The following is a 17,607-nucleotide window of genomic DNA, read 5'->3' on the forward strand; positions in this document are numbered from 1 at the left end:
GCCTTCTTAGCTCTGCCCTGGGGAGCCTTTGAGCCTGCAGGCAATCTAACAACTGCCAGTAAACACTTAAAGTCAGTTTCAAATATAACAGATGCAAACATTCCTGATGAAATAGCTATGATATAATATGGAGCAGTGGTGACAAATTACAGCTCATGAGGTTCAGTCAGGACATTGAACCATAGAACCACAGAACCATTAAGGTTGGAAAAGACCTCTAAGATCATCTAGTCCAACCATCAAAGTTAAAGAATATTTATGAGGGCATTGTTAATGAAGGCATTATTGAAGGCAGAGAACTTCTTCATCAGGAATACAGTACAGCACTAAACCTGTTATCCAGAGGGGCTCTGAAATTTCTGTCTCGGGAGGTTTACAGGACCAGGTAAGGCAAAGTTGTGGTTGACTTAAGCAAGTGTTGACATAACCCACTGTAACCCACCATGAGAATGCTTCCAGCTAAAACGTCAGTGGCTCTATATCTGACAGGACTGCAGGATCATACAATAAACAGATGTTTTCATCCCCAGACCTAAACAGAACCCTAGTTATAATCAGTGAACAGCTCCTGACTATTGAACTGAATGTAGGTCTGACGTTCCTACTGGCATTTTAGTCATGCAGCTCTCAGAGAGTCCTCAAATTGTCCTTGTCCTCCAGCTATCAGTGAAATCCTAAACTGTTGACTGGTGCCAACAAAGGTCAACATTTTCAGTGTCTGGGGTAGACAATCCTTGTTGGATTATGTTGCTAAGGATAGAGCTGGGATGCAAGGATCTAAAGAGCTTGATTTTTTTCTGAATCTTGTGAAGCTGGAAAGGTAGTGGAAGAGTGGGAACCAGTAAAGTTCCCACTGTCACTGTCAGCAGGCTTTGATTAATTCTGTTGTTAACACTGTCATTAAAGTTACTGTGGGTGCAGGGAGCAGGACTGGCAGGTGATTTTATTTTCCTATCAAACCCAGGAAAGCTCACGGTGCATTGCTGCAGCGTTGGCTGGTTCTTGGTTCTCAGTCTGCTGGAGATCCTGGATTATTGCTGCCTGCTTAAGGTGAGGAGGAGAACAGATGCCAGTGAGAGTGAGTGGTTGTTGATGTTGTTTGTGCTAGCTGGGCTACTCTGCCTTATGCAGTGATCTTATCATTGTGATGTGGTAAGAGCTGTGTTACTTTTAGTTCCCAGTTATATTTAGAATATCTTATGTCTCTGGGTTCTCCAAAATCTGCAGGGCTAGAAAGGTTAGTTTTAGGAAGGGAAAATGACCCTGCAGTGTTTGTGTAGGGAAGAACTTGCAAGTGGGCCCTCATGCTCTCCAGGGAGGACATCTGTCCCACTCCACACACAGAGGAAGCTGTGGGATGCAGCCTGACCCAGCAACCCAGGGGCCCCTCTGCTTTGATCACCTACTCTCCAGGAAACTAAATCAATTAAGTCAGTGTTATGTAGGGTGCATTCAGCGTAAAACATTCATGTTTTGGAACGCAAAAATTGCCTCTGTATAATCAATAATTCCAGTTTAACCCAGAGAAGATGTCACGCTTGAAAGGAATGTTCTCAGCTTAGTTACTTTGGATCTGAACAATGTATCTGAGACCAGAACCTGGCCCAGAGGCTACAGGAAGAAATGGGATTGGATAAATACATTGCTTTGAAAAGGAAAAGGTAATTTGGTATATTGTGCAGCAGGAGAACTATTGCTATGACTGAAGACTTTTTCCCTTTAAATTTGTGTTTGCTGGATGTGTTATTTATCACTAGAAGATGCCAGATTATTAGATTTTTCCAAGACCATTTTGGTATCATTTTGATTGTTAAGCCCTTTTGAGGTTTTTCCCAGATATAGCGCTTTTTTTGTTCAGCAGAGAAATTTCATTGGTTCATGTTCTTTAGAAAAATAAACACACTGTTACTATTTCCAGTATTGAAAAATAAAAGTTGTTGCTTATTGAGAAGTATTTTCTTCTTCTGAAATGACATCTTATCACTTTTGGAAAGGTAAAGGTAAAAAGTAACCACAGATGCTGTCTTTTCTAATTTAGGAAGTTTTGAAGCTCTCATTAAATAACTCAGTATTCAGATATTTCTTCCTGTTTTGTGCTTTTGTAATTTTCTTGCCACCTCTTTTTTTTTTTTTTTTTTTCCCCGCTGCTTATTCTGTATCTGGTATTTTTCTTTGTATTTGGTCATACAGCAGTAGGAACAGCTCTAATGGCCTGATTTTAAATGACAGCTTAGGAATATCAGTAGATGTTATTTGTGCTCACACAATAAGCCTTTGAAGTTCTTGCCAGATGGAGCAAACAAATCATTAGAAGTTATCCAGCAGACACTGGTGTCAGAGAGCCATAGATTTATCTCTTTCATTTGCCTTTGGGTAAGAAAACACAGAACATTTTCTGTCAAAGCCTGTTTTGACAGAACTGACCAAAAACATTTTGATGAACAGTCTTCTGTCAGAGACCAGTTTCATTTCCACTCAAACACTCTGTGACAACACATCCATTTTGAGCACTTCTTTTTTTTTTTCTTTCTAATGGGAAAATTTTGAACTGAAAAGGTTTGCCTTTCCCATTTTATTTTGTGATGATTTTAAGCTAGTGCATTTTACTTTGCAAGCAAAGTGGCCAAAGAGCATGTATCCAGTCATATATCACTACTGAGTGGACATGAAGAACCTGGATAAACTGTAAGAAGTCGACTACATATAATGAGCTCAGAGCCTTCATCTGTGATTCTGGATGGACAAGGCTTCAAACCAATGTCTTCACATTTAGCCAGTACTGACTGTACATCAGTGTGCAGGAAATTAAATTCTGGAGGGATGAGAAAGGCAAGACCTTTGTGTGGGAGAGGGGCATAGACTTTTGCCATTGTACCTGATGCTGGAGCCAATCTCTGATCTTCTTTCAGGTAAGACTTACCAATGTGTGTCGCTTACTTTTAGGTGAAATTGGCAGGAGGAAATTGAGAACATGCCTCTCCATCCCTGCAAGGGAGTTACATACCAGCCGGTCCCATGTTTCCAGTTAAAGTTTCTCACCATCAATGAAGGAGTGGGAAGAGAAAGGGTTCCCTAACATGAGACTCCATTCAGACGAGGATCTAGAAACTTTATACGTATTTCTACATAAATGAAAATCTGCTAAGTTCCACTGTTGGAAGGGAGAGGTAAAATCTGATTCTAAATTAGTTCTGGTAGCCCTGAGCAGCCCGATTGCAGCAAGGGAGGTGGGAGAGTGATGCTGGCAGCATGCAGTGGCAGAGGCAGCTGTGAATGAGCAGGCCTGAAGGGATGCCACAAGTGGGACTTTGGAGAGCCATCGTGATGCTGCTGTCGTTAGATGCAATAGGCTGAGGGGCTTCTGTGTGAATGTAAGTCCCTAAATCCCAGTGAAGGCCATGGGGCCTCTAACTAGGCTGTTTTCTCCCCAAAAACAGACTTTGCAATCTGTTCTGTCTCCTGCGTGTATGTGTTTGGAGGGGAATCACAGTGAGCATGATAAAAGAAAACAGTAAGAGTCAGCTATGGTGCTACTTGCATGCAATGCTAAAGAGTCCTGCTATCTCTTTATCTATTTCTAACCACATGTGAATCCATTTAATATTAAAAGAAGAGCTCCTAACCTTTGACACTGATGATCATTTAATTTTTCAAATGTATTTGTAATGAAATGTTTAAGTGCCAGTAAATCTTTTCCAAGAAGCAGATAGTACAGGAGAGAAAAAGAGATATAAAGTCACTGCAGAAAGATCACAAGGTTGACAACAGAAAGGGCTGCAGTCAAACTTGTGTGTTTATGACAAAAAGCAGGAGTGGCCTCCTAAGGCATTTCTGCAATCAGCCATTTTATTGCAGAATGCAAAATCCTACTATTACAGAGCTAAAAAGGAAAACAGAAGGTGAAAACTTGGGAGCAAAGCTATGGGAGGGATAAGCTGAGGGCACAGCTCCTGTCTTTTCCTGTCTCTCTCTGTTCTGCTGTTGTTTGTTCGTTCTCTCCCCTCCTGATACAGGCCCAACCCCAATTTATTTATGGTACTTAAACTGTTTTTGCTTTATTTTTCTTTTATTGCTCTCAGAATGGTACCCTGGTTGATGGCATGTCTATGTTTTTATCATCTATATAATCTATATCTATATCAGATTAGCCCTGCCTGCAAGAAGAATTTAAAAAAAGAGATTTGCCATCCAATGCACAGAACAAATGATCCAGGCAGGATCTGCTTTTGATAGCCTGCAAAGCAGACTGCTTTCCATTCTCCCCTCTCTCCATCCCTGACGGTGGTCCTGCATGCACGATGGCTTTTCTAAGCTGTTGTGGCTTAACCCGGTGGGTGTCTCAGCACTACACAGTCATTTGCTCACTCCTCCCCTTCCCAGTGGGACATGGGGGAGAGAATCTGGAAAAAAAAAGAAGTAGAACTGGTGGTTTGAGGTAAAACTATTTGCTAAGATAGAGAAAAGGAAAAGGAAAATAGTTATGACTACATATATATATATTTAACAAGTGATGCACAAGTAATTGCTCAACACCGATGCCCTAGCTGATGCCCTGCTAGCCCCCCAGGCAGCAAAATAGGGAGGGATGAACTCCCACTGCCTTCAAAACTCCTTCTGCTTGGTGTCATACAGTATGGAATATCCCTTTGGCTGGTTTAACTCAGCTGTCCTGATTCTGTTTCCTCCCAGCTCCTTGGGCCTTTTGCTGTGAATGGCTTTGGCTCTAAGCAGCACTACTTAACAGCAACTGTAAACATCAGTGTGTTATCAACATTGATTTTCTCCTAAAAACGAAGTATTGCATCATACCAGACACTCTGAAGAAAACAATTCCATCCCAGCTGAAACAAAGACATAAGCCAAGGCTCAACTCTTTTCTGAGTGTGGCACCAGTACAGAACTAATTAGACATGCTCCCTTTCATGGGAGACAGATTAATTTCTTTGCTTCCTCTCCCATCCCTGCCTCCCCTGCACCACTCCCACATTCTTCTTCTGTTTATCACACTGATATGGCCACAAATTTATTAAAGTGCCTTCCAATTTAATTCCACCTTCCTGGCTGTCATGTCAAAGCAGGGGTGAGTTGAATGACTCCTTTCTGATTTTCTTATAGGGCCAGTTTTCTCATAAAAGATTATTTCTCTGACTGAAATTACAGCAAGTTGCCTGGTAATGTGTCCAGTTTAGGCTTGGGCATCTTTGGAAAGGAGGCTTTTGGCAGTGGTTACCCATTTTGCTTGTCTTCTCCCTCAGGTGTTGGTCCACAACAGACCACAAAGTTAAGTTTTAAAATTTTCTTTCTTTTTACAGATAATGATGTGGAGTGAATTTCCAGATTGTGTCTATTAGGAGCGAGGAATAAATTGTGATGAGGCAAGGTTTAGAGGCTTCAATTTATCTCCTCACTTTGAGTGGCATGTGCCATGTGCAATAGCTGTTCCCAGAGGCTGAGAGTACACATCCTCACTGTGGTGGGGGTGAGCTCCTCAAGCTGACACATTAGCCAAAGGCAAGCAAGGATTTATTGAACCTGCTCAGAGGAGTAGCAATGAGACAAGCAGGCTTTCTTTCACAGGGCCAGTGTTATGACCAGCAGGCCAGATAATCAACCCCATTACAAACACAAGTTAATTTTTAGGAATCAGAAATACAGCACTACTCCAAACTCTCTTTGGAAAAATGAATACTCATCTGCTATAACTGTCAGGGTTAATGAAACCAGGGTACTGTCACTGCAAATGATTTTTTCATGTGTGTCAACACAGGAACACAGGAACAGAAGTGCCGGTGAGAAAGTGTCTGTCTCCAAGACAATTTATTTGCCTCTGGCAGTGCAGCCTTCACTGCACCACCCATTGCAGAGGGATTGTTTGTGTGATGGGGAGCTGGTAGCAGCCACCCTGTTGTGTTGTGCCCCCATCGCAACAGCTCTTCTCTTGCCCCTCCTGAGCTGGGCCAGTCAGGCTGCAAAGTGTTTCCAAGGGGTACAACTAGGGAGCAGGCTTAGGTGTTCATCTCCCTCTGCCTTAAAATCATGCACCGTGTTTTCCTCCTCTAAATCTGACCGTGTTTGGGCTTAAACTTCAGAAGATGGTACCAGTTCGGAAGCTACAGTCACTCCTCCACACACACTTGTGTCAGGGAGTGCTCAGAAGACAGTGGCCCTTCAAGATTAACAAGCCAGGACAGTTTCAGTCTTGTAAATCAAATGGCTGTTCTGGAAATCCAGAGTGTGATGGGGCATAGCATCCAGAAATGTGGGAAAAAAATCCCCAAATTCTCTATCCACTCCCCAGCTCTGGACTCCTGTATGACTTCTAACTAAACCTGCTACATAAGAGTCAGAGACTGAGCAGTAACACCATTTTAAATCCAGTCCTTTCCTAAAGCAAGTGCAGATTTATACACAGCATATGTTTCAGGAGCTTCCACTGTAGAGGAAAGTGTTACTCCACTATGATCAAAGTGTAATCTGGCCAGCATATGATGATATGCTATGTTGGTACTTCAAATTCATAAGCCAGGATTCTCTGCAGGGGAATTCAGTACTAAAAGAAGTCACACTGAGATAACTTTAGTTCCATATTCATTGTGTTCAATCTCAGGATGACTGATGTTTGCAAACTGTTATGCCAGTTAGAGACAGCAGCATCCCTCCTATCTTGTAACCACTCTTTGGGCTGTTTCAATAACTTCCACAGCTCAGCTGAGGCTTCCTCATCTGATTCTAATGTGGCTGTGTTAATATGGTAGGCTGGTGGTTTCAGCTGGTCTTACTGGTTGCTCCTGGTCAGATATGTGCTACCTAATGCATATGAGGAAGCAGTGACTTCTTTCTGGTGGGTGGTGAAGAGATGTGATAGTGGAGCTCTTTCCCACATTAACTAGATCTGGAAGGGGATGTACTCGTCTATGTCCTCCATTTTAATTTCATGATTATATGAAAAAAGCTTTCTTAATTCAACACCTCTTACCATTGCAGAAGATTCAACCCCCTCCCAAAAAGTAAACATAGAAACCTGCTGTTTGCCAGCGTGTCCAGAAGAGGTAGGGGATAATTTGTTCTAACAACACAACATCACCTTGGGCTCTTGTCTCAGACTATATGGAAAGAAAAAATATTTCACGTAGATAAGACATTGGTTACTGAGCTGCCACAGCACATTTTTTTAGAATATTCCACTATGCATCTCCACTGAAACAAGTTTCACTTTCATAAGATTATCTTTTTCTCCCTATTGAAATAAAGATCAACATGGAAATGTTATTCTTTCTTATTCTTATTTCTCATAAAATATGTACATTGCATTAGTGCCCAGAAGCTCTGCTAGCAGCATCAATGTAATTAATTTATATTGAATAGTATTGACTAAATTGGTATTCTGGAACAGAATAGGATTTGCATATTATATTTACCACAAGTACATTTTGTACTCATGATAATCTGAAGTGCTTCAACATTAGTCACAAATGCAGTGACTAAACAGGCAATACAACAGTATGTACTTTGCAGTAATTCATATGTAGCCAAAGGAGTTCAAAAACTGACTGAAGCAAAGGTTAGCATGTTAGTCTCTTACAGTATAGCTATTATTTTCCAAAAAATATTGAGTACTTCTTCATTAAAATGTATACAATTTAAAGATTCCTACATGACTCTTGTATTCAAGAAAGAAGTGGGAGCTTCCCTAGGAAAATAAATGATGCTTAGACTAACAGTGAAGGTCCTATTACTGCTTGTCTTCTTACTCAAGCAGCTTCAAATGAGTTCATAGAATCATAGAATCATAGAATGGCTTCGGTTGAAAAGGACCTCAAAGATCATCGAGTCTCAACCCCCCTGCCAAGTGCAGGGTCGCCAACCACTAGACCAGGCTGCCCAGAGCCACGTCCAGCCTGGCCTTGAATGCCTCCAGGGACGGGGCATCCACAACCTCCCTGGGCAACCTGTTCCAGTGCGTCACCACCCTCTCAGTGAAAAACTTCCTCCTAATATCTAACCTAAATCTCCCCTGTCTCAGCTTAAAGCCATTCCCCCTTGTCCTATCGCTATCCACCCCCACAAACAATCAATCCCCCTCCTGTTTATACGCTCCCTTCAAGTATTGGAAGGCCACAATGAGGTCTCCCCAGAGCCTTCTCTTCTCCAAACTGAACAAGCCCAGTTCCCTCAACCTTTGCTCATAGGAGAGGTGCTCCAGCCCTCTGATCATCTTGGTTGCCCTCCTCTGCACTCGTTCCAAGAGCTCCACGTCCTTCTTGTGCTGGGGGCCCCAGGCCTGGACACAGTACTCCAGATGGGGCCTCACAAGAGCTGAGTAGAGGGGGACCACCCCCTCCCTCTCCCTGCTGACCACTCCTCTTTTAATGCAGCCCAGAACATAGTTCATAGCCCAGAACAGCCCTCCGGGCTGCCAGCACACACTGCTGGCTCATGTCCAGAGTTCTCCTCTCCTTGCCATCTTCAGGCTTAAAAATGAACCAAAGAAAGAGAATGGTGTGGGGGTGGGAGGGGAGTTACTGAATGAATTGAAGGCAGCATCCACACCTAGTTCTGATTACAAGCATCAAGTCTTTTCTGAAATATCTCAGAAGAGTGGAAGTCCAGATAGATTTATGAATGTGCATACTCCACTGTTTTTTATTTTGGAGGTATATATATATGAGCAAAGATTAAAAGCCAAAACAAACATCTAAATCATAGTATATTGCTGGTACAGTGGGATAAATACAGCACAGACCTCACGATTCTAAGTAATGTTGACTGTAAAAGATAATCTCATCCTTGCGTTCATCTTGCTGAACTCAGAAAAAAATGCCTTAAGAATTATGAGAACAATTTCCTCTGTACTGTTATATCCTCTCAATCCTTACAGTGTTCATTTCCTATTTTGATGAGGATCACATTAAGAAGAGTATGTGCCACAGATCTGGAAGTGCTTTTTATTTAATACAACATACCAGCAGAAGGTAGTCGCACCACATGCCAAAAATCAGAACTTTCTGAGGAGGAAATATCACCCCCTAAACAACTGTATCAGTACTAAAAATACTGCCTTCTGTTATCACTACAATTCCCATCTGACGCATCCCAAGGTGGTTTGCATATGGGAATCATTTCACCACCATTAAAATACAGCTGTGTTTGCATGTTAGCAAAACACTGCCACGGAGTTTTTTTTAAGGAAAGTGTTGGGTATTAATTTAGAAAATTTTGATTATGAAAGGTAATGTTAAGACAGGCCACTTACAAATCCAAGGATGAACATCAGCAAATTTATAAAAAGTGGTTCTTCAGTGACTACAGACAGTGGGGATCATATTTTACACCTCTTCCAGTTGTTATAAATTGGATTTATGTAGGTACAGAATATTGTTTGAAGCATCCCCTGCATGAATTCTAGACATAAATAAGATCAGTCAATAGCATCCTTCTATCCAGAGAATTAACCCTACTAAATCCAACTTTTTAATCTATTCCTTGCTGACAAACAAATATTTAGTGATCCCTTCTGTATTTTAAGCAACTCCATTGTCAACTAATACACGTAGGAACATTTGCTGAGAGTACCAGCACAAGTTTTTCAGTTTCATCATACAAGAAAAGCAGAAAAAGGGGATTTTTCAGCTAATCAATTTCAAGGGGGGATGACAGTGATTATACTTGCAATTGCACTAGGATCTCAACAAATAGTCCTGAACTTTTCCCCAATCCCACAGGAAATACCAAGCACAGATAACATGCAATTTATGACTTAAGCAATTGCCATTCGTGTTTGTTTCCTGCAATCTGGCAGGCACCGTATATTCTCTACAAATAACAGTTGTATCTGACTAATCTCCACATGCCTGTACTGAAGTCGTTCCGACCTGATCACATGCCTATCCATGCATAACTGAATCTTTAGACCTTTTTCTCCATATAACTGACATTCAAAGATTTGTAAAGCACCTGGAGTTAGTGCCATCACAGTGTGCCCAGAGGAGCTGTTGGTGATACGTGCTCCCTGATTTCCTACTGCAATATTGGTGTACCTTTGTAAAATCAGTGGAGTTTAATTACCTACTGCTTGATGTGACAGGATTGAAAAGCATGTACAAAGGAAGTTTGGATTTGGTTCTGCTAATGTCCCTTCTGGAAGCTTGAGAACTAGTGATGTCTTGTGATCCATTTTTGAGAGTTAGCAGCATTTTCTGGATCTTTCATATTTCTGACCTCTCTGAAACGCAGGGGCTTCTGTACCAATGCAAGAAGACGTTAGTGGAGCTCATGCTTATTTACATTTCTTATTTGTAGTCTTAATTATTTAAAAGTTACCTCAGTCAAAGAAAAAGACTTCATTTATTTTATCAAGAATTTTATGCAGGTAGAAATGGTTAGCAGGAAGTTTCTTCTTTACATGTCCAGTGCTCTTGTAGTGTTGATTTTGGAACATGGAAGACACTCTGCCTCCTTTGCACAGGATAATAAATCACAAAATTAGAAGCTTCAGTAACCTAACAGATTTTGATAACAACATTAATAGAATTAGCAGCTTATCTGCCCCACCAGGAGATTGTTAAAAACAGAAGCTGCAGCAGTAAGAAAAAAAGCATAAAATAAAGGTGAAAAGAGATCTATTTTTATGGCTAAACCTGGTTGCATTTCTCATATTTGATAGTAAAGAAGTAATCGTGATTTCGTCTCTTGTAAAATTATATAACCCTATTTTAAAACAATGGAAGAAATTGTGTCCATTATTTCTGCTTGTTCAGATTTCCTGGGTAATTAAAACTGGACAAAGGCAGTACCCGATCACACAGTAACAGCCAGAATCTAGAGAGTCCAGCAGCAACCTGGTGCTGATAAACAGAATATCTAAAGGGCTGATAAGAAGAGGGACGACATTATCCAGGAGAGGATTTATTAGCCTGTGTTCAGCTTGTTTGCTTGGCTTTGAATCAGGACCATTTCTGTAAAATATGTTTAGTTTTAATTGCTCTTTGGTATGCTCACATTCAACAGGTCTTGAAGCCAGTCAGATTTCCATTAGTGTTACCAGGACTGCATTGAACTGAAGATATAAAAAAACCCTACATCTTTTCCTATCACCATCTGTGCAACATCCAAGTGAAGTACACTCCAAACTGATCTTTTCTTCATTTTTCACTCCTTGCCCTCAAAAAAGCAAAACAAAACAACAGTAACAACAACAAAGCAACATAAAACATGACAAAGAAATCTGAGTTTTACCACTTCTGAAAAAAACAAGTGGTATGCACTAAGAAAGATGTCACCGAAGCTGCTGAGAAGTGTGTAAGATGGGAATGCGTCCCACTCAGTCTGGCAGAGTGAAACCAAAGTAGAATTTAGAATCTCCTACAAAAATAACTCTTGCTGGCTCTGTATGTTGAAGTGTGAGGAAGCTAGTGAGAAAGTGACATTTTCCCCTAGGCTGTAGAGAAGCAGCAGCTATTCTGGGAGAAACGCAGTATCTTTCACAGCTGATGTGCACCTCTTGACAGCATGAAGAGCAGCTAGATCAGCATTGCCAAGGATGCAATCGATGTGACGCCTGGCCACAGCCCTGACACTCTTTTCTCTTAGTTAAAAAATAGCATTATTGTGTGAAGAACCTGCATGTTCCATGTGTGTGTTCCTAGTATCCAGTGTGTTCCTTCAGCCTCCAGAGTAGCACTGCCCTCAATTTTAAGACAGACTCCCTCTTCTGGGGCCCTGGGACAGGGATGAGAAGAGGATTTATCAATTCAGGTGCTAGTAAGGTTACTGCTGATGCTGATGCTAGTAAGAATGGTTTATGTTGCTGACACACTGGACTACGTGTGGGAGAACTGAAGACACAAAATGGAACAAATTACCTTATAAGACACCCAAAGCTAGATACTGATGGCCTGATTTTTGGACCTAAGTGGAATACAGAAATAATTTTCTGAAGATATGCTGGAGACAGAACACTGCGCCCTTCTTGATTGTCTCCAAAAAAGTACCCTAGAAACTATGAAGTAAGGAAAAAGCAAGTTTTGGGGAAACGTGCAGGGAGAGCCAGAGCAGTTTGAGTGTGCCCTGGTTAGGTAAGCTTTAGCTCACCTGCCACCTGTGTAGTCTGGAGAGCCTCAGAGCCAACAAACCAATTCAGTCTGCCCAACGCAGCCACCTAAGGCTTGGTTCAATGGCCATATAAAGGAAACTCAACCCAAGAACATGTAAGAAAAAAAAAGGTTAAGGGCTAGGTTAGGGTTAGGATTCCTTGTGACCAGGACTCTGAGATGACTCACCTAGTCTCCAGAGGAGACAGGACCAATATCATCAATGCCATCCTGTGCAGATGTCCCAAGGGTATCTTAAACAGATATATGTGATTAGGCAACCGAATAGGAGTTTGATTCAGTATTGGTCTTGGTCATGCACCACAAAAGACCCTTGCACAGCTAATGTTATCTTTGGAGGGGCGGCACTATTAAGAGCACAAGCTTAGCATGTTTACAAAAACTAACACAATAAAATCCCTTTGGACTCCACCTCACAGTTGGATGGAGTGGAGAAAGCCTGAAAACCAGACGGCTTTCAGACCCAGGAGACCTCAAGATCTTGACCTTAGTACTCTCTGCCACAGGTGCTATCTGTCTTCCAGTCAAGCATCTGACAGAGGGGAAAAAATGATCCCCAACCATTTGCTCCGCAGAAAAAATTAGGACAAGACTAACATTACCATAGGTTCCTTTCGAAGAGTGAGGGGTTGTAAGGGCAAAGTTTGAAGTTAATCATCTTTAAAATTATATTTACATGTCTTTTTGGGAAGGTTTTATCTCTCTGGAAGATTTGTACAAGTCTGATTACTCTCGTCATCTCTGATTAGAATGTTTCCCCAGTTTCAAATCAACCTGTTGTAACAAGGGCTCAGAAGCTTATAAGAAAACAGTAAAATGAAATTAATTTTATCTTGATGCAAAGACTTGTGAATAAGTCTAACAGAACTGTGACAACTCTTTAGCCTAATTCATTAGGTATTGCTAGCTATTAACATTTGCAACTGCAGGATGTAACATACATATGTACACAATTTCCAGAGGTCGATATATAGTATATGAGTAATTACAATGTAAACTCAAATTATGCAGCAGCCTTCCTAGCTCCCCCCTGATATGTTAAGAAAAATATTACTAAATATGTATGTACTACACTGTAACTTTATCATCATTGAACATCATGGCTGGACTAAAATCAAAACTTAGAATTAAGGCATATTTTTTTAAAAAATATGTGCATTTCAAAGGTTTAGTCTATGTTCTGAAATATTGTCTTTTTTCCATGATCATTAAAATACTTCCTGGAGCTCATTTCACACAGCTCACAGTTCTGTAGATTATGTTCTGGTTTTGTTTAAGCATAAATTCCCAGTCTATAGAGTGAAATCTTATAATCTGTCTCAGTAAAATCTCTTTTTCTAGCTTGAGTACTCATGAGTCAATCAAGAAGGATTTGGTAATTCATTACTCTGACAAAAATCTACTTGTATGAAATCTGTTTCTAATGTAACTTTATTTCTGATATGTCTACTATTCAATAAAGACTTCTTAGATTACTTTTGTTATTCTCTGTTACGGTATTTTTTTATTATACTAATGTTGGAAGACTTCTACAGGGTTTGCAGTCCCATTCTAGTCAGTGATGAATAAATATGGAAAAAAATAAAAAAGAATTAAAAAAATGTGCCCTGAGGACTTGCAGCTGTTAAATATTTGTTTAGTTGCTTAGAGTTTTCTGCACAGGAGTTGTTTGAAGCTACTCTTTTCAGCTGTCCACTGCAAGAGCTGCTCTGTGTCCTGCATCACGGACTACTTAGTTTGTTCCCTAAATGCATGACAAAATTTTTAAGCAATAGGAAGATGGATGATGAACTAACTACAAGTAGTACATTTCCTAGAGGAATTTTTTGGTCAAATGATCACCGGTGCTAAAAATGGTGAAACTCTGAGGACTCATAAATACTCACACAAACATTTGTCAGTTTTCCAAATGTTAGTTAGAGTGTATAGATACAATGTCAAGCTGAGCACGCATCTAAGTTCTTCCTGTTTACAAGACCTCCTTCCTTTTGAGTCATTTTTTTCATCTTTCTTCTTAAAATAAAAAAATATTGTCATATCTACCACTGTCCTACATTTTTCTGAAACTAACAGAAGTACACTTGGCTCAAGATATCCGGTGACACTATACATTTCAAATGGGGTACCAAGCAGGAGAGATATGGCAGGGCAGCATCTTTATGGAGATCTCCCATGGAGATGGTCTGGAATGGAAATTCTTCTCAGGAGGGATATAATTCCACGAATGTTATCGTAAACCTGCTGACAGCCATTGCCATTAAGGAGAAATGCGCAGTAAAATTCCTGCCCCTTCTAGAAACGTCTGTACACAGATGCCCATTTTTTCTGAACATGTCCGGAAAACAACCATAGCCAACACAGACCCTTGTGTATCCAAGCAATTAAACCCACCGCAATTAGAAATAGGCCATTTAAGATAACAGCAATTTTCAGAGATGAAGAAAAGCCACAGGTGGTAAATTGTACGCTGAAAAGATCTGCTAAGTACACCAGAAGACCAAAGATTTCTAATTGCATACTTTGTTGATTGAACAATGGGGCTATAAACACATCTTCTTCAAAAGAGCTCGACAACAAAAAAGGTGAAGAATAATTTGAGATGCCAGTGTAACACAATCTCATCTCTGAATAGAATGAATCAGCTGGTTATTAACAGTACAAGTAAAAGAGGAAATAACTCCTGAGCCTACAGCAATGCATTACTAATTATAACAAAATAGAATTGGTTTTGTGAAAAATTATATCTCCTAATTTTTTTCTAAAAAGAGAGGAAAATTTTGAAAAGCAAAACATGAGTCCTTCCTAATTTTACTTCCAGCGCTGAAGCAGAATGACTACCTACTATTTATATGGTACCACAAATCTGTATGGCTTCTTTGCTGTGATATACAAGCAATTTCCCACCTTAAAGAGCATACAATCTAAGCGTCAGGTATGTCAAATACTGCCATCAGTCAGAGTTTACTGAATACTCCTTTCTTCAAATTCACCCTTAACTCACCTACTGCTCCTGTGCCAACAGTGTTGATGAAAAAAATGACACACAGAGCATTCTTCAAATGATGTTGTGATTTTACAACAGTCATCATTCTGTGTGAGAAATTAAGTAATTAATACTATTCCCAAGGTTGGAAGCTACATTGTCCCATCAGGCTGTTGAAATATGTAACAATCTCAGTATAGGTGAATGCATATTTTTATTCAATAAAACTTTCAATAACATTTATTGTTAAATGCAGCAGTGGAGCCTTTTTCTCCTCTTACATATCAGTGTTACACAGAGTGACAAAACATCTGTTGTATTTCTGAAATAAAACCCTAACCTAACCTAAAATATTTTGTGCTTTACACAAAAGGAAAATGGGATTTTCCAGTGCACTAACAACATGGAAGATCCAGGTTCAGCCCAATAGCTACATCAGCAGAAGCTGCAATCTTGCAAAGTAAGGAGGATAAATGAACAGAGAAATGAGTCAAAATTCTTAAAAGTGAAAAAAAATCAAAAGAACTGAATGTTTCTGTCAATCAGATGTTATTTAAATGTTGTAAATGAACATAACACTGGAAGCTGATTTACTGCATAGAAGGGTAGAGACACATCCATAGATTTGACTGACTGTTATCACTCTTCTTAAAGCTCTTTGGAGTTTTATCCAGTGCTATTCATTCCTTCTTTATCTGTATTTCATTGTTATGCCTTCTTTTGTTGTTGTTCTTTTCAAATGAAGCTTCAGATAATTTTGTCTTTGCCTCGTAACCGGCATTGTAAAGAGAGACTTCTCATGGACATCTGGACATACACCCCAGGAGAGCTAGAAAAAAAGCTACCTGAACCAGGTTTTAAATTCAATTCACTTATGAAGAAATGCTGATATTATCTACTCCTTGAAAAGAGTCTTCTGTGCAGACCAGAAATTGGAGGAAGTAGAAAGCCTTCTGACTACTAAATGTTTCCCGTTTATAGTGGTTTCTGTGATATTCTGGCAGAGATTGATTTATAAAGCCAGTGGTCCCTAGTAGTTGCTAGGAAACAGTGCTCTGCACTCGATCCACACACGAGGGGATGAGAAGCCAGAAAGTGCAGTTTCTAATGGAGTAATTCTTCTGATTTTAAAGCTGTACAGAGAAACTGCAGTGTATGGCTTCCCCAAAACAGCACAAGCAAGTCTCATTCTTGTGTGTAAATATTGTTGCTTAAACTAGTACCAGCTATACAGAGCTGCAAATTCTTTTTTCCAGGTCCAATAACCACTTTCCAAGCGCAGCATTTTCTCATCTTAGAAATGTAAAAAGTCACAGATAAGCTGAGAGGAACTTTTTGGGTCATATATCCAGTCCTTTGATACATCTGGCAACCTGCAAAATCTCCTTCACCATTTATCAAGGTGCATCTTAAAAGTACACAGGATTTTGTCCACAGCAAACTGCACAGGTAAATGGTAACTTCTTTATAATTTCTACAGTAAATTCATTCCTGAGCTTTTATGTGTATGTGCTGATCTTACCTTTTCAAACAAACTGCTTTCTCCTCCTTTGTTTTAGCTCCTCAGTACATTCATGGGCAGGAATCCTATCCCCTCTGTTTTTTGACTGAATAGCAAAACCCAACAAAATACCCTTAGTCCTGTATGATAAGCTCTCTTTTCCTGTCTTATTGTTGTGGCACACTTTCCTGCACCTCTTTGTTTGAGTTTTTCTTTCTTGAACGTAGGCAACCAAAAACATGCATTGTGGTTCCAGGTGACATATTGCAGTGCATCAGTGCTTTCATCTCTGTGCTGGAATTACCTCTCTTGCTATTGCCTAGAATCTCTTCTTCTAAGATACATCATATCTCACCAACGGCTCAAAGACATCCTGTGACTGACAAATGCAAATCCATCTTCTTCTCATTTTTACTTCCTATTTTCCTTGGGTAGTAACCATTCTTGTTATTAGTTCTTAGATGTTTCACCTTGGACTTTGTCCTAGTTCAGCCAATCCCACTCTTTTACTGCAATCTTCATGTTAATTTCAGTCCTACTGAATTTGCCCTGTTGATATGGGTGGGTGCTTCCCAATCATGTGCCTTCAGCAAACTTAATTAGTGCAGATCCAGTTCCTGGTCATTAATGACAGTATCCAAGGCACTTCATTTGGAATCTCACTCCAGAGTACTGGTGCAGAGTAATCCATCACTGTCTGACCTTTGGACAGTTCCTTGCACTAATTCTCATCTCACAGAATACCTAGCAATTACATGAAAATTTTTTTTGAAGAGTGGGTAGTGTACAGATACTGTGTTACTGTGCTTCCGTTGGCAAAATAGATTTGTTATTGGGGTAGACTGAAACTTGGTTCTCTTGGTAAATCAACATTACATTTTAAGACATCCTTTATTACTGCTCGTGTCTTTCATTTTCCCTAAAATCCTGCATTTCAGAACGGCTGATCTGTGGTTTCAAGACTTACCTCTGAGCACGCTCTTTTAACTGAAATTGTTACACTTGCTCCATTC

At 40.1% G+C, this 17,607-nt stretch overlaps 1 long non-coding RNA gene across 1 annotated transcript; it reads left to right on the top strand.

The window, feature by feature from the left end:
• On the top strand, positions 964 to 13,492 carry LOC110392438. The gene is made up of 3 exons (XR_002434368.1): positions 964 to 1,050; positions 2,944 to 3,167; positions 11,008 to 13,492. It is a non-coding gene; the product is annotated as an uncharacterized LOC110392438 (long non-coding RNA).

The sequence above is a fragment of the Numida meleagris genome, chromosome 1, assembly GCF_002078875.1.
Source record: "Numida meleagris isolate 19003 breed g44 Domestic line chromosome 1, NumMel1.0, whole genome shotgun sequence".
Taxonomy (NCBI): Eukaryota; Metazoa; Chordata; class Aves; order Galliformes; family Numididae; genus Numida; species Numida meleagris.